Genomic DNA, 25,620 nt, shown 5'->3' on the forward strand with positions numbered 1-25,620 from the left:
AAAACAAAAAAAACCTTTAATGGATTTTGAACTGAAAGAAGCTCCCAAATGAAGCTACAGATGCTGAGAAAATTTGCCAGAAAAAGCTCCAGAGGGAACCACCTGGAAGCTAAAGGCAGAGGATTTACTACAGCAGAAGACTCCATAGGATCTCCCCTGGAAGTCCAGCTTCAGCACAGAGTCCGCAACCTGCAGGGGTGAGTTAAATCTTCTTAACTTCCAAGCTGCAGCCAATCCTGAGAAGCCCTTTCTACCAATTCAATCTGAAGCGCCATTTGAACATAACCCATCGCTTACCCGATCCCCGACTCCAAACCTCGACACATGGCCTCTGAGTTAATAAGAGAAGGAAAATTAATAATGAGCTTACTCAGCTCTTGGGAATGTCGCAGCCTTCTGATTCTTAGAACAGCAAGCCTGCGTTGACTTCAAACACCTCGCTGCTCATGATAAATCACTGAATGAAAGAAGTCTGCAGACCACCGACCCGCGCAGCCATTGTTAAAAAAGTTTCTGCCAGAAGCACACTGCTGCCAGTTTGCAGAGCCCACCAAAACCAGCAAGCGTGGGAACTTCCCCGTTGTCTCCAAAGAGACTGGTGACGTAATTTTGAAAACTGGAGAGGTGAAACAAATTCCATTGAAATAAAGGTTTTTAAAAAAAACTAGCAGAGCAAAAATTGCCCTGAAATCGATCACCAAAGCTCAGGAGTAAATTGTTGGTAAATGTTGTTAGTTTAAAAGTTTTTTTTTTCCCAGAGTTAAAAAGTTGATTGCAGCAGGAGCCCACCGAACCCGACAAAGCATAGGAAGGTCAGAAGGAAGAAAACGGCAGTTGCTGAGACATTTTGAAGAGATTAAAAATGGTTCCTGCACAGCCATTCTTAAAGGGGCAACAACATGTAAAACTGTAACTGCTGAAAAAAATAAAATGACTATGGGTCAAAAATGCAACTCACCAAATCAGTTTAGACTTGTCCCAGGGCCAAACCTAACGAAAAATTGGTTGTCCTCACAAACAAAAATTTTAAACTACTGGAGAAGTCAGGTGTCAGTTTTAATTCGAAAGAAATCCAGAGTGATAGCGTTTAAATCCTCATTTGGTGAAGTTGCTGATGTAATCCTAATGCAGTATATTGATGAGTCTTCAACCAGCTTCGATGAAATGTTAACAACCTTTGCCAAATGTTTTAATTTTCAAGCTGAGGAGAGTTCAGAGCTTAAGAAGAGTCACAAGCCACACACCCCTCCAGCAAAATGATGAAAAAGCAAAAGACAGCACCCAAACAAACCACATGAGGGTGCCAGGCAGGCACAGAGCTTTCCAGAAGCCCTAATTATATATCTCTACGGGAAGCCCAAGGCAGAAGTCCAAAAAAATTTCCTTTTCGAAGACATGGACATTTTCCAGAACTGCACCAGCAGCTGGTAGCGAATAACAAGGAAAAAGCCCTGCAGCAGGCAGATCAAGAAAAAAACATAAGTGCAATCGGAGAATGTCCATCTCAAAGCTGACTTGGAAGAACTGAACCTGAAGTACAGCCAGGCATGACAGCAGACAAGATAGGCCCTCAGAGGTCATTGTCTTGAAGGACTCTTGTACGAAACAATTTGTACCCTGGAAAAATAGGAGGAATTGGAAAAGACATTGAATGCTACATCATAAAATGCTGTGATAGAGCCATCAGTAATGACAAAACTATACACTGATACAGAGTGAGAAGAAATGAGCTGAATAAGAAAACAGACAGTTGAAAAAGCAGCTAATTGTCCTTCAGGATCAGATTCAAAAATAATCCATTGCCCTTCAGCAACATGGCGAAATAAAGAATACTTCATGCAGCAGAATGGCTGAATAGTAGATCATACTCAATGAGACACTGTTAAATTTATAAGAAAACTCAAGATAACATAGCTGAGCTTTGCAACAAAAAGGAAAGCCTGTTGAAGGACACATGCTACAAGGACCTCTTAAGTCCAAGATTGTAATGCTCCCAAGGGGCAATGTGAAAAAAAAATGAATTTAATACCACTCTGAAAGAACTGATGAATGAATCAATTTTCAGAGAAGACTCAGGAATGTTCCCTATTCTAATAGGAAGCTGACAGGTACAAGAATGAGACTGCAGCACTGAAGAAAACTGTTGCACATTTGGAAGTAAACTTGGAAAAACATTAAATTCCCAAAGAGGTATACAAAGAGATGAAAATCAAGAACACAGAATGGTAAGCGAAGGTAGAAGCTTTCACTAAAGAATGTGGGGTCTTTCAAAAACAATTGGAAGAAGTGTAATTACAGAATGTCAGCTTGAAAAGAAGCAGAGGAATTATATTGTGCCAAGGAAAAACTGATCACTGGAGAGAATATAACATCAGGCAGCAAACAAATCTTTTGAGCTGATGTACGTCATCCATAACCAGTCTTTCGCTCTCCTCAGCAGGGATGCCAGCATCGCCCTGGATCTCCTCCAGACAGTGGAAGATGTAAAGATAGCTGTTCTGAGCCAGCCAAAACACCACAGTGCTGAGCACTAAAACACTAAAGAGTATTCAAACTTAGATCTCACCTTTTGATCTCCCTCCTTTCTTTGCAGAGCAGGTTTGTCCATTTATCATTCCAGGCCCTGGAAAGTCCACGATGCTCAGACCAACCTCTGCCCATGAGATTATCATAGCACCTTCAGTGAACGTGGTACCAGAGAACAATTAGCAGTCTAAGAAGCCTCTGCCTCCGACTGTGCAGATGATACAGCTGGTCGACTTATCACCCACTGTGCAACCCAGCTTCCTAGCGGCCCACATGGAGAAAGAAGAAAAAGAAGCGCCAAGGAGATGAATACCATGCTTGCCCACCTCACAGGAAACGATCAAGAGCAGCAACCATGCATCGACACAACAGCTGAACCGATCAGTTCAACATAAAGCAATGGAAGAAAAGGATGAAAGCATACCCAAATGCCAGCTAACTTCAAGCCAACAACAAGAACCAGAACCACCAGAGCCTATCACTCTGCTGACATAACAGTGAACGAGACGTGGAAGGGTAATGAGGCCTCCAGACTGCCTGAACCTCTAACTGCAAGGACTTGAATGGGGGAGATGGGGCAGTAAGAACAATGTTAATGCTAATACTAATAGCAATAATGTTGGAATAGGATTAAAGCCGTAACAATAAGGTAAATGCATAAGATTTATAAACATGTAAGACTTGAGGAAACTAATGTAACTCAATATCCATGGGATAAAGACATGGCGGGGGGAGGGGTAGTATTAGGGTCTGGTATATACAGGGTTAATGTGGGACTGAGCACAGACCCACTCACACAGTCATGTAAGAAGGCACATGACCCAGACCTAGGGTCAGTGTGGTGTTGGCCAGAGACGGGTTATGACCTAGATATGGAGATAGTTCTATGCTTGTACCCTTTACGCTATATAGTTACAAGTAGTTAATAAAGACTTTCAGTTAACATACAGAAGACTTCCTTAACAAGCACATTCTGTAACCATTACCATTACAAGGTGGACCAAGGCTTCAAGTTATCACAGAACTGGTTACACAGTCAGTTGAACCAACACTAATCACTAACAACGCAAAGTCAATTTCGCCAACATCTCCAGAAATGTCAATCGAGGGGTCTTCATACTCTCTGGGCAGTGTTTCTGTGAATATGATGTGGTTTCTTTCTGTGAGGCTTCCCTCATTGGAGCTCCTGCCTCTGGTTCTGTTCCTTCTCTCCCCCAATACAAGAAAACGGAAGGGTACAGCTCTGGAGTGAACAGCCTTTAACAATTTGCTCAAGAATAGATCATAAAATGGTGTTCTGATCATGATCATAACATGATAGAACTTCACATTCAATTGGAGGGTGTGAAGTGTGGGTCTAAAACTAGTGTTTTAAACTTAAATAAATGCAATTATAAGGGTTTGAGGACAGAGTTGGCTAAAGTGAACTGGAAAAATTGGTTAAAAGGCAGGACAACAGAGAAACTAAGGCAGATATTTAAGGAGATATTTCTTAACTCTCTGCAAAGATATGTTCCATTGAGAAAGAAAGCCTCTGAAGGATAAACCATTCAACTAAGGAAATTAAAGATAGTATGAAATTGAAAGAAAAAGTGTACAACTCTGCAAAGTAGTATGTCAGACAATTGGTCAGATTTTTGAAACTAGCAATGAATGTCTAAAACAATAAGGAATGCAATATCAGGGTACGAGAGAAAGCTAACTATAATTATAAAAAAGAGAACGAGTCTCTGCAAGTATTTAAAAGGTAAAGTGTAACTAAAGTGAGCTTTGGTCCCTCAAAAGGTGAGGCTGGGGAATTGATAATGGAAACAAGAAAATGACGGAAGCATTGAAGAGACATTGTGTCTGTCTTCACTGTAGAAGACAAAAATAATCCCAAGAATACTTAAAAATCAAGAGGTAAAAGGGAGGGAAGAAGTTAAAACAATCACAATCACTCAGGAAAGATACTGGGAAAATAATTAGGAATAAAGGGTGACAAGCCCCCAAGACCTGATGGCCTGAATCCTCAGGCTGCAGATAGCAGATGCATTGGTTGTGATCTTCCAAAATTCCCTAGATCCTGGGGAGGCCCGAGCAGAATGAAAAATCGCTAAAATAACACTTCAAGAAAGGTGGGAGACCGAAAACAAGAAATTACAGGCCAGTTAGCTTAACATCTTTGTAGAAACATGCTCTGAGAGGCTTATTAGTCAAACAAAATGAACTTTATTTACACTAGAGCTTTTGCGGCTGCTTGTACCTAGCCAGCCCCTCACAACCAATTCCTAGGAAATTCCTCCCCCAGAATTTATTCCCCCTCGCTAGCTACACATTGGTTGAACAAATCACATGACCCCTACTCAATCAAACTGATCTTAAAGTGACAGTCATCACATCCCTCCCCCCGCCCCCTTAAATCTTTTGTACATCTTTTCAGTTAATAAGTGCTTTAAACAACTGAACCAAGAATTTTCTGGATTGTAGAAATAAGCACATATGTCGTTAACCCGGACTTCAATTACACAACATATAATTTATAACTAGAGGTTCTATTGTAAGTCTTTGAAGTCTTTGGGGTGGCTTTTGAATTCGCATCGACCGGCCTAGTTTGACAGGTTGTGAAGCTTCTACTGAATCAACATTTTCTGGAACTGTACTAACGGGTACCTCCTTTGTTACAAACAATTCATTATCATTAACTTCCACAGGGATGTCCTTGATGTTTATTACAGGTTGACTAGAATCTTTGGTGTACACATGTTCGCCAACACTCGGTGGTAACACTGACTGCGGAAGTGCCTCTCTATCCCCAGGTAGCCAATGTGCTTCCGAACAACCCATCTTTCTATCCTTACCTGATACAAAAGAGTTCCAGTCTCGGAGGCCACCCTTCCGGGAATTCACCTGGGACCGCTACAACGTTTTTCACGTACACATTTCCATTAGTCGAGATCTTCCCAGTTCTGCTGTGAGAATCATGACTTGTCTTCTGGTTGCACTGACTTGACTCTACTCTCTCCTGCAAATTTGGAAACACAAACCTTAACCTCGTCCTGAGACGATGTTTCATTAATAGTTCAGCAGGAGGAGCACCTGTTGTGTTTGGGTAGTGCGGTAACTCAGCAGAAAACGTGAGATCCTTGTTGCTGAAGATTCACCTGATGATAGTTTTTTCATGCCAGATTTAAAAGTTTGGTCAGCTCTCTCGGCTAAGCTGTTCGATGCTGGGTGATCGGGCGCTGTCTTTGTGTTTTATACCATTGAGAGTGGTGATGTTTTGAAACTCCGCACTTGTGAACACTGCCCCATTATCGGACACGGTCAGTTCAGGCAAACCATGAGCTGCAAAACACGGCCGCAGGTTTTCGATGGCCGCCATCGAAATCGGTGTCTTCACCTCAAAAATTTCTATCCACTTGGAGCATGAATCAATTATGAGGAGGAACATCGTACCCATAAATCATCCTACATAATCAACATGGATGCGGACCCATGGCCGGCCAGGTCATTCCCAGGGGTGTGGTGGGAGCTGTGGCTGGCAGGCTTTGCTGCAGCTGGCACTGTTGGCGGTGCCTTACCATGTTCTCAATATCAGTGTTGATTCTGGGCCAACATACATAACTCCTGGTTAACATTTTCATTTTCGAGATACCAGGGTGGCTACTGTGGTGTTTCATCAGGAGTAGCTACCTGGCTGGCACAGGAACAACCACTCGCGCTCCCCATAGCACAATACCATCTTGATTGGATACAGTAGGGTTTCACATCCCCTGAAGCGGCCTCATTTCCCCATTCCGTAAGGATTTTATCTCACACTCCGGATAACAGTGGATCCCAACTAGTCCACACTAGTTGTTTCACACAGACTGGTAGTGTATCCAAAAGTTTAAGGCCAAAACCATTTCTTGAGGAATAGGTGTACATGTAATACTTTCTCTCAAAAGCAGGCGACTTAGGACATCTGCATTCGCAATATGTACCCCTGGTTGGTGTTTGAAGGTCTATCCATATGTGGCCAGGATCAATGCCCTCCCTCTGAAGCCTCGCAGAAGCTATTGGTGGAATAGCCTTGTCCTCCTTAAAAAGGCCTAACAGTGGCTTGAGGTCTGAAACAATAGAGAAATGTCTCCCATGTAGATATCGATGGAACTTTTTGATGCTGAAAACTATTGATAGGCCCTCTTTTTCGATTTGTGAATAGCCTCCTTCAGCTACTGGTAGGACGTGTGTCAAGAACATTATCGGCCTCTCTGAGCTGTCAGCCATCTCATGGAACAACACTGCCCCAACACCACATGGAGAGGCATCTCATGTCAGTATTAGTTCCATCCATGGGTCGAAGTGTACAAGTAGGTTTGAAGACTGCAGCAATTGCTTCACCTTGTTGAAAGCTGTTTCCTGAGGAGTTCCCCAAAACCAGTGGTGGTTCTTCTTTAGTAGGGGGTGTACGGGGGTCAGTGCAGTGGATAGATTTGGCAAAAGCCGCCCATAATAATTGACTATTCCTGGAAATGATTTAAGTTCAGACATGTTCATGGGGGAAGGTGCTTATTTTATGACCCTGACTTTCTCCTCGACAGGCATAGCCCTTGAGCATTGATGCTGTGTCTCAGGTAAGTCAACTGCTGGGCTTGAAAAGTACACTTTTCTTTCTTGAGGCAGACTCCAGCCTCCTGAAACTTTTTTAGCACCTCTTCTAAGTTTGCCAGATGTTCGGCCTCCGTGGCCGCTGTGATGAGTACCTCGAGGTACACCACAGCCTGTGGCAGCCCCCTGTAGTAGGCTCTCCATTGTGCGTTGGAATATTGCACATGCCAATGACAACAAAAGGCAGGCGCGTGTACTGAAAAAGCCCTTTGTGGGTGTTTATTGTGTCATATCCACGAGAGTCGTCATCCTAGACAAGCTGTTGATAGGTGTGACTCATGTCCAACTTGGTATATGACTGGTTCCGGGCCAGTTTTATGATTAGTGGAAGAGGATACTTATCCAGCTTTACGGTCTGATTGATGGTTTGTTTGTAATCACTACAAATGTGGATAGTCTTGTCAGGCTTCAAGATGGCGACGATGGGTGCAGACTATTATGAAAGATGAACTGACTGGATAATACCTAGTTTTTCTAACCTCTTTAGTTCAGTATCTACTTTCTCACTCAGGGCATATGGTACCGGTCTAGCTCTGAAAAATCAGGGAGTGGCTTCCGGATCAATGTAGATTTTGGCTTGTTGTCCTTAATTTTGACACTGTCATATTTTCTTTATAATTCTGACAGTCGCCCTGTCCTCACCTGGAAAATGTCAACCAAATTTGGCTTTATTTTGTTGAACAAGTCACGGCCCAGAGGCTTGGTCTGGTGTGTGTTTTCAGCTTGGTTAAGTGCTCCCTAAATTTAAAGGCTGGACACTCTCAAATACTGGAATGTGTGCTCGCCCATCACAGTGACTGATGCACCTGTATCTACTTCCATATTTAGAGGCTTCCCATTTACATGGAGAGTTACAGTGATTGGGTCTGGCTTAATATTCTTGAGGTTGGAAAGAGAGTAAATATCACACTTACTGGTACCAGGGCCTTCCACACTGTGCACTTGTAACATCTTGTTGGGTTGGCCATTCGACTACCTGGACCTAGCCCTGCATTGTCTCCTCAGGTGTCCTTTTTTCTCACAATAATGGCACTCAGCCTCCTTAAAGTGACAAGATTTAGGAGCGTGGTTACTCCCACATTGATAACATTGGACCTTAGGAATCTCTGCCTGGCGTTATCTTTTAGTTCTGCAGCTGACTGGAACTGCTTCCCTTTTTCCAGTGGCTTTGGCTGATTTGGTGCCACGCCCGGCTGCCAGTTCCCGCTCTAATTGCTGTACTTTGCGCTCCCTGCAGTTCCAATGCATCTGCCTCAGCGCTTTCCATAGCGAGCGCAATCTCTTATTATCCACTAGCTTCCACTAGCAACCGACGTTGTATGGCATTGTTACACACCCCACAGACTAATCGACCGCACATCATGTCATTTAGGGTTGTACCAAAATTGCAATGCTCTGATAATTGCTTGAGTTTCACAATGTACGTCACGATCGATTCCCCCGGTGTTCTCACTCGCGAATTAAACAGAAAACGCTGCATTATGACTGAAGGTTTTGGTTGGAAATGACCCTTAAGTAGATCCACTAACCCACTGAATGATTTGGAGTCAGGTGCGCTTTGAGCAGTAAGGCTGTGGATCAGGCTGTAAGTCTGGCTTCCACAAAAGCACAGGAGGATCGCCTTACGTTTCCCCTCGTCCCTTATTTAATTCGTCTGAAAGTAGAATCCAAGGTGCTCAAAGTATTGACCCCATTCCACTGCAGAGGAGTCGAATGGGTCCATCTGGCCAAAAAGAGGCACCTTGGTGTATAATATAATTTCCTATTCATAGTTGTCGATTAAACACAATACTCAAAAATGCAGGCGAGAGACAGTGCCGGGATAGATTTTCCTCATCGCCAAATGTAGAAACACGCTCAGGGAGGCTTCTTAGTCAAACAAAATGAACTTTATTTACACAAGAGCCTCCGTGGCTGCTTGTATCTAGTCAGCCCCTCATACATCCAATTCCTAGGAAACACCCCCCCTCTAATTTACTCCCCCGCGCTAGATACACACCAGACAAACTGATCGTAAAGTGAGTCATCAACTCCTGTCATAGGGAAAATGCAAAAATCATTATTAAGGAGGGAATGGCAGGACATTTAGAAAATAATCATATAATCAGGCAAAGTCAACATGCTTTTCTGAAAGGAACATCCTGTTTGATGAATTTATTACAGTTCTTTGAGGAGATAACAAGCAAGGTGGATAAAGGGGAACCTGTAGATGTGGTACACTTGAATTTCCAAAAGGCATTCAATAAGTTGCCATGTCAAAGGTTACTACACGAATGAAGTGCTCATGGCCAGAATTTTCCAGTCCCTTCTGCCAGCATAGAATCTTCCCACCAAAGGCAACGAACTTTTGAATGGCCCGCAAAATTTTCCGGCCCCACCCCCACCACGATGGGGCCAGAATATTTTGCCACGTGTAACAGATTAACATGGATGGAGGATTGGTTATCTAACAGGAAACAGTGAGTAGGGGTAAGTGGGTCGCTTTTGGGTTGGCAGCTATAACTAATGGAGGGCCACAGGAATCATTGCTGGAGCCTCAAGCATTTACAATCCATATCAATAACTTGGATGAAGGGACCAAATGCATGGTAGCTAAAGCTGCCGATGACACAAAGGTAAGTTGAAAATTCATTGTCAAGATGACATAGAGTCTAAAAAGGAATATAGACAGATTAAATGAGAGCATACTATGGGAAATGCAGATGGTGTATACTGTGGGAAAATGTGAAATTGTCCACTTTGGCAGAAGCATAGAAGAGCAGTCTGTTATTTGAATGGAGAAAGGCTGCAGAACTCTATGGTGCAGGGGAATCTGGGTGTCCTGTCACATGAATCACAAAAAGTTAGTATGCAGGTACGGCAAGTCATTAGAAAGACATATTGAATATTGGCATTTATTGGAAGGGGAATCAAATATAAAAGTAGGGAAGTGTTCTTACAGTTATACTTGGCCTTAGTTAGACTGTACCTGGAGTACTATGTAGAGTTTTGGAGCAGGATTTTTAGTTTAGCAGGTGGGCGTGATTGGCGGGTCCGGGATCAGCCGGGAACGGACCACCGATGCGATCAGCCCCCGACCATGAATTCACTCTGGCTCACCAATTAACAGGCAGCCAGCATGAAGTGCTCACTGAAAGGCTCAGCGCTGCCGGGGTGGGGACGGGAGGAGGGCGAGTACTGAAGGCAGTGCGGGTGTGGGTGAGCGCTCGTAGAAAGCTCCCTGTAGGCAGAGAGCAGCTTCAGAGCTGAAGACCTGAATAATCTAAAATAAAGGTCACAGTAACCAGAAAAAAAAGTGTCCTAGCTTCTTAATCAGTCACCTGAAAATGTAGGTAATAAAATTGCTGTCCATAGACATTTAGTTTTATCATGGAAACCTCATGGATAAGGTTTCCTGAAAAATGCAAAGGCCACCTGGCCGATTCGCCCGCCTGCCAACCGTAACGTTGGGCAGGCAACGAAAAATGTCTGTTAATTGTGCCGTTAATGGACACCTTACTTAAGAAAGGATATAATTGCATTAGAAATGATCCAGAGAAGGTTCACCTGACTGATACCGGGATGAAGGGTCTATCTTATGAGGGAAGGTTGGGCCTATACTCATTGGAGTTTAGAAGAATGTGAGGTGATCTTATTGAAACATACAAGATGCTGAGAGGATGTTTCCCCTTGTGTGGGCTCTAGAACCAACAAATAGTTTAAAAATTAAGGGTCTCCCATTCAAGACTGAGATGGGAATTTTTTCTTTTCTCTCAGAGGGTCATTTATAGAATTCTCTTTCCCAGAGAGCATTGGAGGCTGGGTCATTGAATATATTCAAAGCTGAGTTTGATAGATCTTCGATTGACAAGGGAGTCAAGGGTTATGGGAAGCAGACAGGAAAGTGGAGTTGAGACCAAAATCAGATCAGCCATGATCTGATTGAATGGCAGAGCAGGCTCGAGGGGCTGAATGGCCTATTCCTCTTAATTCTTGTGTCCTTGTGTTCTGTAGCAGCAAAGTGGTGGCTTCAATTCTCTTTCTGGTCAACTGATATACGCTTCCATCAGGTGACCATGGATCTCTCTCGAGAAATTCCACATACTGGTTTTGCAGACCTGTTTTTCTGGCAAAATGTTAAGGGGTCAACTTTTACATGGGTAATTTTTTTCGAGGGTGCTTACTTTCAACTAAGAAACATCCACCCGGCTCACCTAAGATGGTGCTCAAAGGAGTCCATAAGGTAATGGGGAAGTGGCACCTAGGCCCAGCCATTTATTGTCCCAAATCTTCCAATTAGGATCAGAACCTCTATCTCCAACCCTGATCAGACAAATAATACCAACTTACATTCCTCTGATTTTTCTGGCCATTCTTCTGATGGAGGACCTTGCAGAATTCAATCAGTGCAGGAAACTTCGAGACATCAATGAAGGGAATCCACACTGAAACCCAGCGCCCTTTTTACACCAGCTACCGTATTCTGGTAAGCAAAGAGTTTAAATGTCCCAAAGCTACTTTGTGTAAGGGGGTATGGTGGCAGGTTGGCAGCTGGGTAGGTTAGTAGGTGGATAAGGTGGCCAGTGGGTGGGTGGTATGGTGGTAGGTGAGTAGGGTGGCAGGTGGGTGATGTGGCAAGTGGGTGAGTGGTTAATTGGGTCGGGGTTATTCAAATCTGGATGGGAGGTGTTGTCAGGTTGAGGGCCAGTCAGGTCTGGTAAGGAGGAGTCGGGGTGTCGGTGGGAGTCAGGGATCGGGAGTGGAGTCAGCTGATTGAGCTAATCAGGTTGGGTCAGGGGCAGTGGGGAGGGCTGGGGGTAGTTGGGGTGACCAAGGAGGTATTTGGGGGTTCAGGGGAGTCAGGGTGTGGAGTTGGACAGTCAAGGGGGAGTCAGGCAGCATCAGTGTGGGTGATTGAGGGGTCAGTTGTATAGATACCCAGGAGTTAGACTAGAATTTGTCAGTCTAACATTTCCTGGATAACTATTCAGGTAAATAAGTTGGACAATACAAAATCTCTGACTCTAATTCGGGGTTGGAGTCTTTTCAGAGGGTCCTGGGGCACAGGGTATTTGCCGGACAGAAGTTCAAACTTCCCGGGGAATTCTCATGGAATCAGTGCATTGCAATTTCTGGGGGGCCCCTGTGATACATATTTTGGGGTACTTCCTGTCTCTGAGAGAACATCTGAGCCGCTATCTCTCACTCTCTCTGTGTGTCTTTATTAAAGAGCATCCCCCCATTTGTCACACCCCAGGATAGGAAGCAGTAGGGTTGCCGACTGTGATTAAATGTAATCCTGGAGGTTTCATCACATGTCTTGCCTCCACGCTCCAGCCATTAGTCGGCCACCACATCCACCCTTGTTAAAAGCAATAAAAAGCGGATGCTGGAAATCCAAAACAAAAACAAAAATACCTGGAAAAACTCAGCAGGTCTGGCAGCATCTGTCAGAGGAGCACAGTTAACGTTTCGAGTCCGCATGACTCTTCAACAGAACTAAGGAAAAATAGAAAAGGGGTGAAATATAAGCTGGTTTAAGTACATCCTTGTGATGTACTGCCTTCCTATGCCAATTGGAAAGCAAAAAGACTCATTACCCAAGTGGACGATGCTTGACTGTCAGTCAAACAGCCTTTCACCCCACCATTGCCAGTATTTTTATAGCTGGTAAAGAGAAATATTCAAAGAAAATTTTTTTAAATAGTTTTTAATGTCCCTATGATTTTTCTCCAGGTTGCACACAGCAGTGTCCTGGAGACTAATCTCCAATTCGTGGAGGGTTGGCAGCCCAAGCATCAATTGTTCCCGTGGTTTCAGTGCTGTTCAGGGGGTCGGGAAGAGAAGGAAAGGAAAGGGCCGGGACATTAGAAACTTTCTCATTGACAGTGCCCAGCCATTGATCTAGGCCTTGGTGCAGGGACATTGCACTGAGTCGGCATTCACGAGGGTCCGATTGACAAGGCCTGAGCCCCCCCTCTCTCTAGGAGGCCGAAGGTGATGACTGAGGACATGATGCGGGGGTTCATATATTTACAGTTTGCTTCTGAAGTTGGTCCCTACACTCTGGGAAAAATTATCAGTTCGGCGGGCGGACGCCCAACCCGCTCGAGCATAAAATGATGCACGTTGACGTCGGGCGTGCGTCCTGACATCAGCGCGCAGTCGCACGATATTGCGGTCAGCAAGTGTGGGCGGGAATCAGCAGTGCGCCCTATGGTTGGCGGGTAGGCGGAAAAGGCCAAGCGGCCTTTGCATTTTTTAGGAAACCTCATCCACGGTGGGGGAATGAAGTTTCCTAAAGCAAATAAAAATAAAATAAAAATTGTAAAACTTAATTAATAACATGTCCTTGCTCATGTGACAGAGCCACACAAGGGGACATGTTTTATTACCTTATTTATTTCTTTATCTTTTTTTTTGAAAATGCTTCATCTCCCTGAGGCAGCTCTGTGCCACAGGGAGATTCTGAAGCGCGCGCATGCGTGAAGTTCGCACTTGCCTCGCTCGCCTTCCTCCACCCGCCCGCACTGGGCGGGCCTTAATTGGCCAGCCCGCCGAGCCCACCCGACAAGGGGAGGATTCTGCTCCCTGTCTCCAATTGTGCTGTTTATTACTCTTCTCCGATCAACTAATCTCTCCCCACCAAAATCAAAATCAATAAAAATCCTTCCTGCCTCAGTTGACAAGTAGCAACTGGAGGAATTATGATACGTGTAATTATTTTAATGAATAACGAATTCAACGTGATTGTAGGGATTATACTCTGATTCTGAAATTTTTGGGCTACGATCTCTGAAAAAGTCGGGTTGGAATTTACCTGAAATATATGAAAAACCATGGGCAGGATTGTAAGTCCCGCGGGCGGGCATGCACCAGACCCGATCAGGCGTAAAATAGTGCACGATGACCTTGGGCAAGCGTCCCAACATCATCGTGCACTCGCACAATATTTCATTCAACGGGCGTGCACGAGAGTCTCAAGCGCGCCCACCAATAATTAAGAGGCCTATTAAGGCCCTTAATCAATTAATTTAACTATTTTCTCTGCCCATCCAACCTCATGGCTGGTGGGTGGGCGAATCGGCCAGGCGGCCTTTTGATTTTTCAGCAAATGGGCGGAATGAGGTTTCCACAATTAAATAAAAAATAAATATAAATCATTAGGCAGAATTTTTATTCTGTTGATGATATTGTGAGTAAGACCCATGTCGGGATATTTTGTCAGATTTTAAAAACCTTTATTTTTGATTTTAAAATTGTTCAGCTCCCTGCCTTCAGGGATCTTTCCGTGCGCGCTCCCCTGCGCATGCGTAGACTGTTGCACTCGCACTCCACCTGCCCTCTGTCCAGCCAGTGTAAAATCACGGTTGGGGGCCGATCGCGGGCAGCGGAACGTTTCCCGGCCTTTCCTGGGCTCGCTCGCCATGCTCGCCCGACAACCCAAAAACCCTGCCTTATTTTTATTTTCGGTTGAAATCATGGGTCGACTTTTACATGAGATTGAATTTACAGGAGTATCTACGGTAATGTAAAGAGGCCAGGCCTGAGCAGGGGCTATTGCAAGGCATTTGCAGCTGAGATCTGGGCACATAGCCAGGTTTATCAGGGATTCGTTCAGATGGCAGGTTTAATGGGCAGACATAGAGAAAGGAACGAAAAAACTTAGGGAGATTGTACTTTTGCACGTAACGCGTGCTTTAAAAGGGCACACAATTACGCACATGATTTGCTTAAATGTAAAGTTCAAGCTACAGTTAACACTATAAACCATGCTGCACAATGCATTAGAAAGAAAGGGTAAATTATTATAATGCAGTCACTGGTTACCATGGAGTCATGTACTACCATAGGATTACCAGCTGGTCATTTATTTTCACAGGGTCAGGTGTTAATGTCGGTTCATATATTAACATCAAATCATGTGTTGCAATGGAGATTACCTGTGGCTTGAGGATAATGCATTACAATAAGAGGTTCATGTGTAACAATTGGGGTTATGTATGCAAATAAGATCGTGATTTATGATGGGGGTCATTCTAGTCCTACCAACCAGAAAGTCCCGGAAATTCTTTCAGAACAATGTGTATTTAATGTTGAAGGACTTCCATGGTAATCATGACTCTTTGAAGAAACTGCACAGAACATTTCAAATAAAATCTCCCAATAGAGGCAAGTGAGCACTGGTGTTAGAGTTCTGTTATCTTTAACCTCTCTACCCTCACACCCCACCCCCACCACCCCCATTGGCTATCGGCACAGGTAAATTTTCCTTTTGAACTTATTGCTAGACTAATACCTCAAGGCCCCTGTGTCTGTGTTCCTGTGTCTGTTTTGATCACCAAGGCTTTAGCTGTATTTTATTCTAGCTAAATTTTTAACACTTTCGTAGACTGAGACAATTGCTTAACACCAGAGCTGGACTGTGCTGTGAGTGGACTGTACAGACTGTGCCTCTGTGTTCTGACCCATCTGTAACCTCACCCATGTAATAAAAGGGATTGGACTGATTCAGTCAGAGTGAAACAGTGACCCTGATTATATCACTGGAAATGACAGCATCATTCCCAATGAAATGTCATTCTAAAACACATTCCACATTTTCTAGATCCGCTCTGCAATCTCACTCTGGGTGATGGATATTTTGAAATCGTTAACACAACATGGCTGCATGTAAACAATGGAACTTGTCCAAATGAATCAGAAATCGATGTTCCTCACCAGGGCCCAAATGAGCAATACAGGGAGTAAGTAAAGTACTACAGATAGCGGCACCTATAACCTGCACAACTGTACCAGTAGCTTCCTCTCGGGAAGGTTAGTCGGATGAATGTGCTGTTTAATGTATGATAAGCTGTTTGATTTAGATAGGTGTATGATGTAAATAGTACCTCTGTTACAAAATAACACCACAACAGGGGCCCTTTCATTAGTTAACAGCTTCCTGGTTTCTAACACTGCAGGTTTATGTTAACAATATTTACACAGTGAAACATTTATTGAACATTTTTATTTACTTCTTCAAGGATGAGATTCACCAGTAGAATTGCTAAACAGTAAATGGTTCCAATATCTGTGACTGATAGCCATTTCTTTGTGTTTTAATTGAATACAGTATTGTATTTAACCCATAGACTGGGGAACTGAATTGAGGGAAACTGTCTGGGAGCAGGTACCATGTTTAACAATATGAAGGAGCTGAATTCATTGGGAGACACAGTAACTAACCCAGGGAGTTTTAACAGTGCAATGTAAGGCACTGAACAGTACAATGAAGCACTCACCAAGGCTCCTTATACAGCACCTTCCAAACCCACGACCACTACCATCTAGAAGGACAAGGGCAGCAGATACATGGGAACACCACTACCTGGAAGTTTCCCTCCAAGTCACTCATCATCCTGACTTGGAAATATATCCCCGTTCCTTCACTGTCACTGGGTCAAAATCCTAGAACTCCCTTCCTAACAGCACTGTGGGTGTACCTACACCACATGGACTGCAGAGGTTCAGGAAGACAGCTCACCACCACATTCTGAAGGGCAACTAGGGATGGGAAATAAATGCTGGCCCAGCCAGCCAAGCCCACATACCGTGGATGAATTTTTAAAAAACTGTCAGGAACTCCTTCGAATCAAATCAGCTGTCCAGGGAATCTCATCAGCACTCAGTGTTTAAAAAACACTTTATATTTAATATTAGTAGAAGTAGAGAAAATCATAAAGGATATCAAATATCATCTCAATTCTTAGTAAAAAATTACTTCTAACAGTAGAACTAATTCTATTTAAATTGGGTATTATTCAAATATTTGATTACTCAGATGCATTGTCTCTATATTAGTGAGTGTGTGTAATGATCTGTATTCTTATCTAAGATGTTTCCTGTTATTTTATTCAGTAAAGTGGTTTTACGCCGTACCAGTTCAATGGATGAGACTGGGGAGATAGTCTGGTATTTAGCCCTCTGTCTGCTTCTGGTCTGGCTGATTGTTGGGGCAGTGTTATCGAAAGGAATCAAATCTTCAGGAAAGGTAAAACAATTGGTGATGAATAGAGTTAAAACTGGAGACAAAGTACAGTTTTCTATAATAATAAAACTAGGGTTTATAAATCATTAATGAAGTGGCTGGTTTATCTCACCGGTGATGTTAACAGTGACTCTTTGGACATTGGGAGATCCATAATTCATGACCACTTCAGGCCTGAGTGGGATCTGAAGATCTTTCTCCTGAGTGAAAGAACAGCAGCAATTCCCCCAAACCTCTGAAATGTGTCCCTCAGTCTAAGGGTTTCAGTCACTGTTACAGGGACTCAGGGTGAATTTCCAATTGCTCTGGAAGGTTGGGCAGGACTGGCTAAGTGATTGGGCAGATTAGGCTCAAGTTTTTATTTGCCTGAAATGAGGTTTGCCTGGACAATTAGAATAGCAAAGAAACCTGAGGAGTTAAACATTACTATCACTCTCTTAAGCTGAACGGAAATTGATGTCCCTTCCAGATCGCGAAGTGGGTTAGTTACTGTCACTTTGGGAATCTTTTGTGCCATTTCTATACCACAGTGAGTCGTGCCTTACTGTTGGTCCCACTGGGAACATCGCTGTGAAAGTGATGATGACTAAAGCAACTGACTGAGAAAGCAGGAGTAACTATGTCACTCTAGGGTTTGATATCTGCTGATTACACATCCAGCAGTGAGGGAAGTATGGCTGGAAATACCCTGTGTCATCTGTGGCGTGCTATGTCAACGTTTCAAGCCAGATATTGCTGTAAAGCTTCCTCCCCATTCCAATATACGTATGGTTGACTAGAGCTAGTTACAGGTCTGAGGTCATTTTGGCTGTTCTGAACCACAGTGAGTCCAGCCTAATCTGGATGACCATCACATGCTGGCTTTGATGTGGTGCCTCGGAATATGACTGAGGCCTGCCAACCTCTTTAAAAAATGGAAGGTTCTACCTCCGCTAAGGGGCAGTCAGTGATTTTCTGCCCACACTCGGATCTTCACGATGCTGTGAGGTGACCGAGGGACAAGCGACCTCGACCTGTCAAACGGTCAAGAGGAAACTCGATTACCATCTGTCAAGAGCCCGGCATCTCTCAAGGGCAGTATGATGGATGGAGGTCGGTGTCCCTTCCTGATCATGGAGACTATTCTGCAGTGGATTAGACGACAAGGATTTGGTTCACAGGAACCAAGAGACTTTTCCTTATTGACATTCGTTTGTCCGAGCCCAATGGGGTTGGTTAAGGGCTTAAGGAGCCGGCCTATTCCCCAGGTTTACAAATAGGGTTTCACATGTCAGTTTGGTATAGTTTGTTTTTGTTGTTACTTGAATGTGATTGTTTGTCTAATAAAATATCACAGCCAGATGATGAAATTATGGATGTACATCTCTGGACATTCGAGAAACTAACCTGAAACAGCTCCGTTCTTTGTGGTATGAATTCTTTGCTTGGTTGACCCCGTCGGATTAATGGTTGTATTGTACAAGATCTTGCTCTGGTCCTCCATATTGCCCCTCATCTGGCTGTGGTCAATCCTGGAGGTAGTTTCGAACATCGACAAGTGACGTGAAAACTCGGATTGGGCGCCTCCGGGCGTAGTAAAATATATTCATCACGCTCGGTTCTATTCCCCGGTTTAACTGTATTAAATGCAGTTACATGTAGCTCAGTGTTAAATTTACTCTCCATGTGGTTATTAGCTCCCCAGTCATCTTCTGCTTCATTCTCTGCTTTGATTACAATCCTATTAGTTTGCCATTCAGTTGGATTCAATACTGTAAATGTTGTACCAGCAGTAAAGGAAAATCTAACACGTTACTCTCCATGTTCAGGTGGTTTATTTCACTGCGACATTCCCTTATGTGGTTCTGACCATACTCCTGATCCGAGGTGTTACTCTGGAGGGAGCCGATAAAGGAATTGATTTCTACATTGGAAGCCAGTCAGACTTCTCCAAACTGGCTAATGCTGAGGTAAACACACGAGAATATTCCATAAAAATGCAGCTGTAATTTTCAGTCAAATTTTTTTCATGGTTGTGTCTGTTTATTACTTGGATGTTTGAAACATTGAGGTTAAATGCATAAGTGTTGCTTTTGGATGTTGTTCACTTATCAGCCACTGTATTTTGGTTCAAGGAATCAGGAGAATGTTTTTTACTAAATCATTGCGATACGAGCTAATGGTAAATGCGGTCAGGGGGAGGAGAGGCTGCTCGGGGATGGTGGGGGTAAGGGGGTTTTGAAGGAGAGTCAGCCATCGTGGAACTGGAACTAGGTAACATTCCCACAGCAGAAAAAGTTTATGTAAAATCAGGAATTTTTTTATTCATTCACCGGATGTGGGCTTCACTGATTGGGCCAGCATTTAATGCCAATCCTCAGATGCCCTGGAGAAAGTGGTGGTGAGCTGCCTTCTTGAATTTCTGCAGTCCATGTGGTGTACGTACACCCACAGTGCTGTTAGGGAGGGGTTTCCAGGATTTTGACCCAGCGGCAGTGAAGGAACGGTGATATATTTCCAAGTCAGGATGGTGAGTGACTTGTTTTTCCCATCTTTCTGCTGTCCTTGCCCTTCTAGATGGTAGTGGTTGTGGGTTTCGAAGAAGCTGTCTAAGGAGCCTTGGTGAATTCCTGCAGTGCACCTTGTAGATGGTACACACTACTGCTACTGTGCTTCGGTGGTGGAGTGAGTGTTTATGGATGGGGTGCCAATCAAGTGGGCTGCTTTGTCCTGGACAGTGTCAAGCTTGCTGAGTGTTGTGAGAGCAGCACTCACCCAGGCAAGTGGGGAGTATTCCATCACACTCCTGACTTGTGCCTTGTAGATGGTGAACAGGCTTTGTGGAGTCAGGTGACAACTCGTTGCAGGATTCCTAGCCTCTGACCTGCTCATATAGACACAGTAATTTATGTGGCTAGTCCAGTTCAGTGCCTGGTCAATGGTAACCCCCAGGATGTTGATAGTGGGGTATTCATTGATGGTAATGCCATTGAACATCAAGGGGCAATGGTTGGATTCTCTCTTGTTGGAGATGGTCATTGCCTGGCACTTGTGTAGCGTGAATGTTACTTGCCATTTGTCAGCCTGAGCCTGGATATGGTCCAGGTCTTGCTGCATTTGGACATGGGCTGCTTCAGTATCCAAGGAGTTATGATTGGTGCTGAACATTGTGCAGTCATCAGCGAACATCCCCACTTCTGCCCTTATGATGGAAGGAAGGTCATTGATGAAGCAGCTGAAGATGGCTGGGCTGAGGACACTACCCTGAGGAACCCCTACAGTGATGTCCTGGAGTTGAGATGACTGATCTCCAACAACCACAACCATCTTCCTTTGTGCTTGGTGTGACTCCAACCAGTGGAGAGTTTCCTCCCTGATTCTCATTGACTCCAGTTTTGCTGGGGTTCCTTGATGCCACACACAGTCAAGTGTTGCCTTGATGTCAAGGGCAGTCATTCTCAACTCACGTCGGGAGTTCAGCTATTTTGTCCATGTTTGAACCAAGGCTGTAATGAAGTCAGGAGCTGAATGGACCTGGCGGAACCCAAACTGGGCATGAGTGAGCAGGTTTTTGCCAAGCAAGTGCCACTTGATAGAACTGTTGATCGAGAGTAGACTGATAGGGCGGTAACTGGCCGGTTGGATTTGTTCTGCTTTTTGTGTACAGGACATACGTGGGCAAATTTTCACATAGCTGGGTAGATACCAGTGTTGTAACTGTACTGGAACAGCTTGGCTAGGGGTGCAGCAAGTTCTGGAGCACAAGTCTTCAGTATGATTGCCGGAAAATTTTCATGGCAAGCCTTTGAGGCATTCAGTGCCTTCAACCGTTTCTTGACTTCACATGGAGTGAATCGAATTGGCTGAAGACTGGCATCTGTGTTGCTGGGGACCTCCAGAGGAAGCGGAGTCAGATCATCCACTCGGCACTCCTGGCTGAAGATTGTTGCGAATGCTTCAGCCTTATCTTTTGCACTGATGTGCTGGGCTCCTCCATCATTGAGGATGGGGATATTTGTGGAGTCTCCTCCTCCAGTGAGTTGTTTAATTGTCCACCACCATTCACAACTGGATGTGCAGGACTGCAGAGCTTAGATCTGATCGTTCTGGAAAGGGGATACGTAGGCTAACAAAGCAAAAGGATATGGCAGCATAACAGGGCAGCTATTTAGGTAATGATACCCAGAGTGTGACAGGAAGGGACAGAATGTACAAGCATAAAAAAAAAGCAGCAAATAGGGTCAGAAGGGGAAAATGGTAAAAAGGCAAAATTAATGGCTGTTTACTTAAATGCATGTTGTATTTAGAACAAAATAAATGAATTAACGGCACAAACAGAGGTTAATGGGTATGATCTTATAGCCATTACGGAGACGTGGGGCAGAATTTTCTGAGCCTGCTGGCGACGGGTGTGATAGGTGGCGTGCGTGGAAAATATGGCGGGACCCACTTCACGATGGCCTGAAGGCAGGTGACGATCTTTGGCTCAGCCCGGCAATGGCATTTCCTGCTGTCGGTCGGCGGGGAGCGAATTGTAATACATTAGCACATAATGAAAAGCCATCCCACCAGGCTCTTGGAATCCCGCCATATCGTCTGTCCATTCAGCGGGAAAGCACGCCAACGTGTTTCACAACAGCACACAGGTGACGTGCACTTGGCGACTTTCACTTTGGGGGAACTGACGTGAGTGAGCAGCAGCGTTCCCCACAGCTCACCCATTGTTTACAGGCCTCAGGGGTGCCAGGGAGTGGGGGAAACTGATGCCTGGCCTTGGAGGCGACTGCTGAGGGATTGGAGGGTGTCTGGGGGCCAGTGTTGGCCAGCCTCGGAGGCAACTGCTGAGGGGGTGGGGGGGGGGGTCAAGTGCTGCCCTGGCACTGCATCCTGCGCACAGGCAATCGAGGTGGGGGGCAGAGTAAGCGAGGGGATGCTGTATAAACTGACCATGCCTCTGCAACTAAGACAGATCAGGCACAGCCACAGTGATATGATTGGGGTCGGTCCCCTAGCCTGCCCACCCTCGCAAGCAACACGGAGGCACCAAAGGGTCACCAAGTGCTCCATACCATACCCCGCGTGCCGCCCAACCCCTCCCCCCCCCACCCCCCCACCCTGGCACAGACTTCGAGTCCGCCACCACTTTATTGGATTGTGGAGCAGTTGGGCTGCACACTTTGTACAATCTCCTCGCCAACCCTGGCCATGTAGCAGTCACTGCTGGAGGTGCACACAGCCCCTTGCAACCTCAGCATCCTGGTTTGGACCAGTGTCCCCCATGTTGCAGGTTAACAGGGCAGCCATGCAGCGCACTTATCTCTGGCCATCCAATGGGTGACCAGCACTCTCCAGGAAGCATTAAGGGGCGATCACACAGGGACAGGAAAGGTGCTAAGTACATCCATGATAACCATGTCTCTCTCTCTTTTAGCTGCAGGAGGACCACGTCAGAATCATGGATCCTGGTGACCTAGCTGTATGCCTGATGGCCTACAGAGACCGTAGAAGATGGAGGAGAGAGTGACTGAGGCTCTTGGCTACGCAAAGGCAGGAGCAGCAAACTCATGAAGAAGGGGCAGCAGGGGCTCCTGCACACACTGTGCAGGAGCGACAGTGAGCCGTGGCTGGCCAGCGCCTAGCAACACCCACGGGTATATAGACGCCGCCTGCCATTCCTGTAGATGACTGAGAACCAGTGTCGCCGACGACTGCGCATGTCTAGGGACCTGGTGGCTCAATCTGCCACTTACTGCAAGACATGGCGCCAAGGGGACATGGAGGGCATCCACTGCCAGTGACTGTGAAAGTGACTGCGGCGCTCAATTTATATGCCAGTAGCTCCTTTCAGGGCTCCACAGGTGACCTCTGTGGGATTTCACAATCCGTCACCCACAAATGCATCCATGAGGTCACGGATGCCATCTTCTCCATGGCACACAATTTTGTGCATTTCACCCAGGACTGGAACAGCCAGGATGCAAGGGCCATTGGATTCACCCTGATCTCGGGATTGCCACAGGTGCAGGGTGTGATTGACAGCACTCATTTGGCGCTCAGGTCTCCATCACTACACTCAGTGAACTTCATGAACCGCAAGGGCTTCCACTCACTGAACGTGCAGCTGGTATGCGACCGCCAGGAACGCATCCTGCAGGTATGCTCACGATTTCCAGCGAGTGTGCACGATGCCTACATCTTGAGTCGCTCGCAGATCCCTGCAGTTTTCCAGGGTCCACAGAGGCTGCAGGGTTGGCTGCTCGGGGACAAGGGCTACCCGCACAGGTCATGGCTGATCACACCCATGCAGCGGCCTCAGACTGCAGCAGAGCGACGCTATAATGAGGCTCATGCAGCAGCTCACAACTTGGTGGAGCAGACCATCAGGATGCTGAAGATGAGGTTCCAGTGCCTGGACCTGTCTGGTGAAGTCCTGCAATACAGTCCACAGAGAGTGTCACACATCATCGTCGTCTGCTGCGCCCTTTACAACCTGGCGCTGCAACGGGGTGAGGAGCTGGCTGAGGAGGAGATGGAGGAGCTGCATGTCTCCTTCGATGAGGAGGACACCGACGGGGATGAGGGTGAGGGGGTCCTCAGTGACGACGACGGGGATAAGGCTCTCACACTGGCCAGACAAGGCAGGCGTGCTCGGGAGGTCCATATAGCTGCCAGATTTGTGGAGGATGATGACAACAGGCAGTGAGGACACTCCATAGATCTTCACATAGCCTGCAGTCTGTGTTTGCCTCGCCCTTTTCAGCAGCTTTCTTGCTGATTTGAACTTTTTCTTGCGCCTGGGTAATCTACTTGTCTTCTCTGCTTAAGTACCAGGGTTCAAAAATCTGTTTTATCTTCATTTCCCGTCACCATGTTTCATGTATAAGGACAGCAGTGCTTCTTCAGCATCTGTCTCTGAGACGCTTTATTGAACTTGAGAAATAGCAACTGACAGTCAGCTTGCCTCATGGCAAAGTCACATGACTATGGCAAACCAGGTAGTCCACTTAGTAAGGATTGCATTTCCAAAACTTAAACAGTCACAGGGGGCAGGTTCCAAAGGAAAGTAGGGGACATGGACAATCACCTAAATGGGATAGAGGGTGATGGGAGAGGGTTGAAGGGTAACCTGAGGAAGGAGGGTCAATGGTTATGGGCGGAGAGGGTGTGGGTGACAGGGGGAGGGGATAAAGGCATTGGATTCAACAATGAAAGACACAACAACCAAGGCTGCTGCAAACTAAGTAAAGCCCTGTGGTGACATCTCAGGATGCTACATGGGAGTTGGGTCATTGAGGGTAAGCGGAGATGCAGGTCAGCTCAACTGGACAACTGAAGGGGAACCCTAGCATTGTAGGCTCTACACCCTGGGGTTGGGACAATGCTAGGGCCTTGGGACAGATGAGCGTGTGACAGGCAAAGGCTCAACATCCATGGGAGGCTTCTTGCACATGGCTCACAAGGGCCCTGGCAAGTAAATTTGCCTCCCTGCATGATTCTGGGGGACATAAACCCAGCCTGGGGTGTCCCTCAGAAGATGGTGGGATGGGCAGGTTGTGGAGAGGCCTAAAGACAAGATCGCAAATAAACCACATTAGACCCCACTAAAGTGCAAATGGACCACCCAGTATCTACAATGAATCCAGTTCCTTCATATTGTTAAACATGGTACCTGCTCCCAGACAGTTTCCCCCAATTCAGTTCTCAGTTCTATGGGTTAAACACAATATTGTATTCAATTAAAACACCGAGAAAGGGATAGGAGTCACAGATAACTGGAATTATTTAATGAAAGGGCCGCTGTTGTGTTGTTATTTTGTAACAGGTGTATGATGTGAATAGTACCTCCATCTAAATCAAACAGCTTTTCACTCATTGAACAGGACATTCACCCAACTAACCTTCCCAAGAGGAAGTTACTGGTACAGTTGTGCAGGTTATAGGTGCCTCTATCTGTAGTAATTTACTTACTCCCAGTATTGCTCACTTGGGCCCTGGTGAGGAACATTGAATTCTGATCCATTTGGACAAGTTCCATTGTTTACATGCAGCCATGTTGTGTTCACGATTTCAAAATATCCATCACCCAGAGTGAGATTGCAGAGTGGGTCAAGAAAATGTGGAATGTGTTTTAGAATTACATTTCATTGGGAACGATGCTGTCATTTCTAGTGATATAATCAGGGTCACTGTTTTACTGGTTAGGTTTAACCACCTCCACTTCCCAGGAGCAAGCCGACAGGCAAGTTGGGGGTGGGGGTGGGTGCATAAAATGAAGTGGGAATTCTTGGAGTAAGAGCCCGTCCCTTGCCAATTCCCTCCAATTATGTTAGGGTGGGAAAGGTAGAGGAAAGCCTCCCTCCAGAAGCCAGTTGAGGCCCTTAAGTGTCCACTTAAGGCCCTCATCTTGTCAGCCCTGGTATTCTACCAGTGGCTGGAGGGTTGGGGGGTGGGCACATCATGTGAGCAGGTCGCCA

At 45.5% G+C, this 25,620-nt stretch overlaps 1 long non-coding RNA gene across 1 annotated transcript in view; it reads left to right on the top strand.

Moving 5' to 3' along the window:
• LOC144683689 (uncharacterized) overlaps positions 1-17,147 on the top strand; it is a 29,038-nt gene extending 11,891 nt beyond the window's left edge. Inside the window, exons 3-4 of the long non-coding RNA XR_013577318.1 lie at positions 15,746-15,884; positions 17,038-17,147. This is a non-coding gene — a long non-coding RNA (uncharacterized LOC144683689). The remainder of the gene's footprint in view (positions 1-15,745; positions 15,885-17,037) is intronic.
• The last annotated feature ends 8,473 nt before the right edge of the window (positions 17,148-25,620 follow it).

Source organism: Cetorhinus maximus, chromosome 8 (assembly GCF_964194155.1).
Source record: "Cetorhinus maximus chromosome 8, sCetMax3.hap1.1, whole genome shotgun sequence".
In the NCBI taxonomy this organism is placed as follows: Eukaryota; Metazoa; Chordata; class Chondrichthyes; order Lamniformes; family Cetorhinidae; genus Cetorhinus; species Cetorhinus maximus.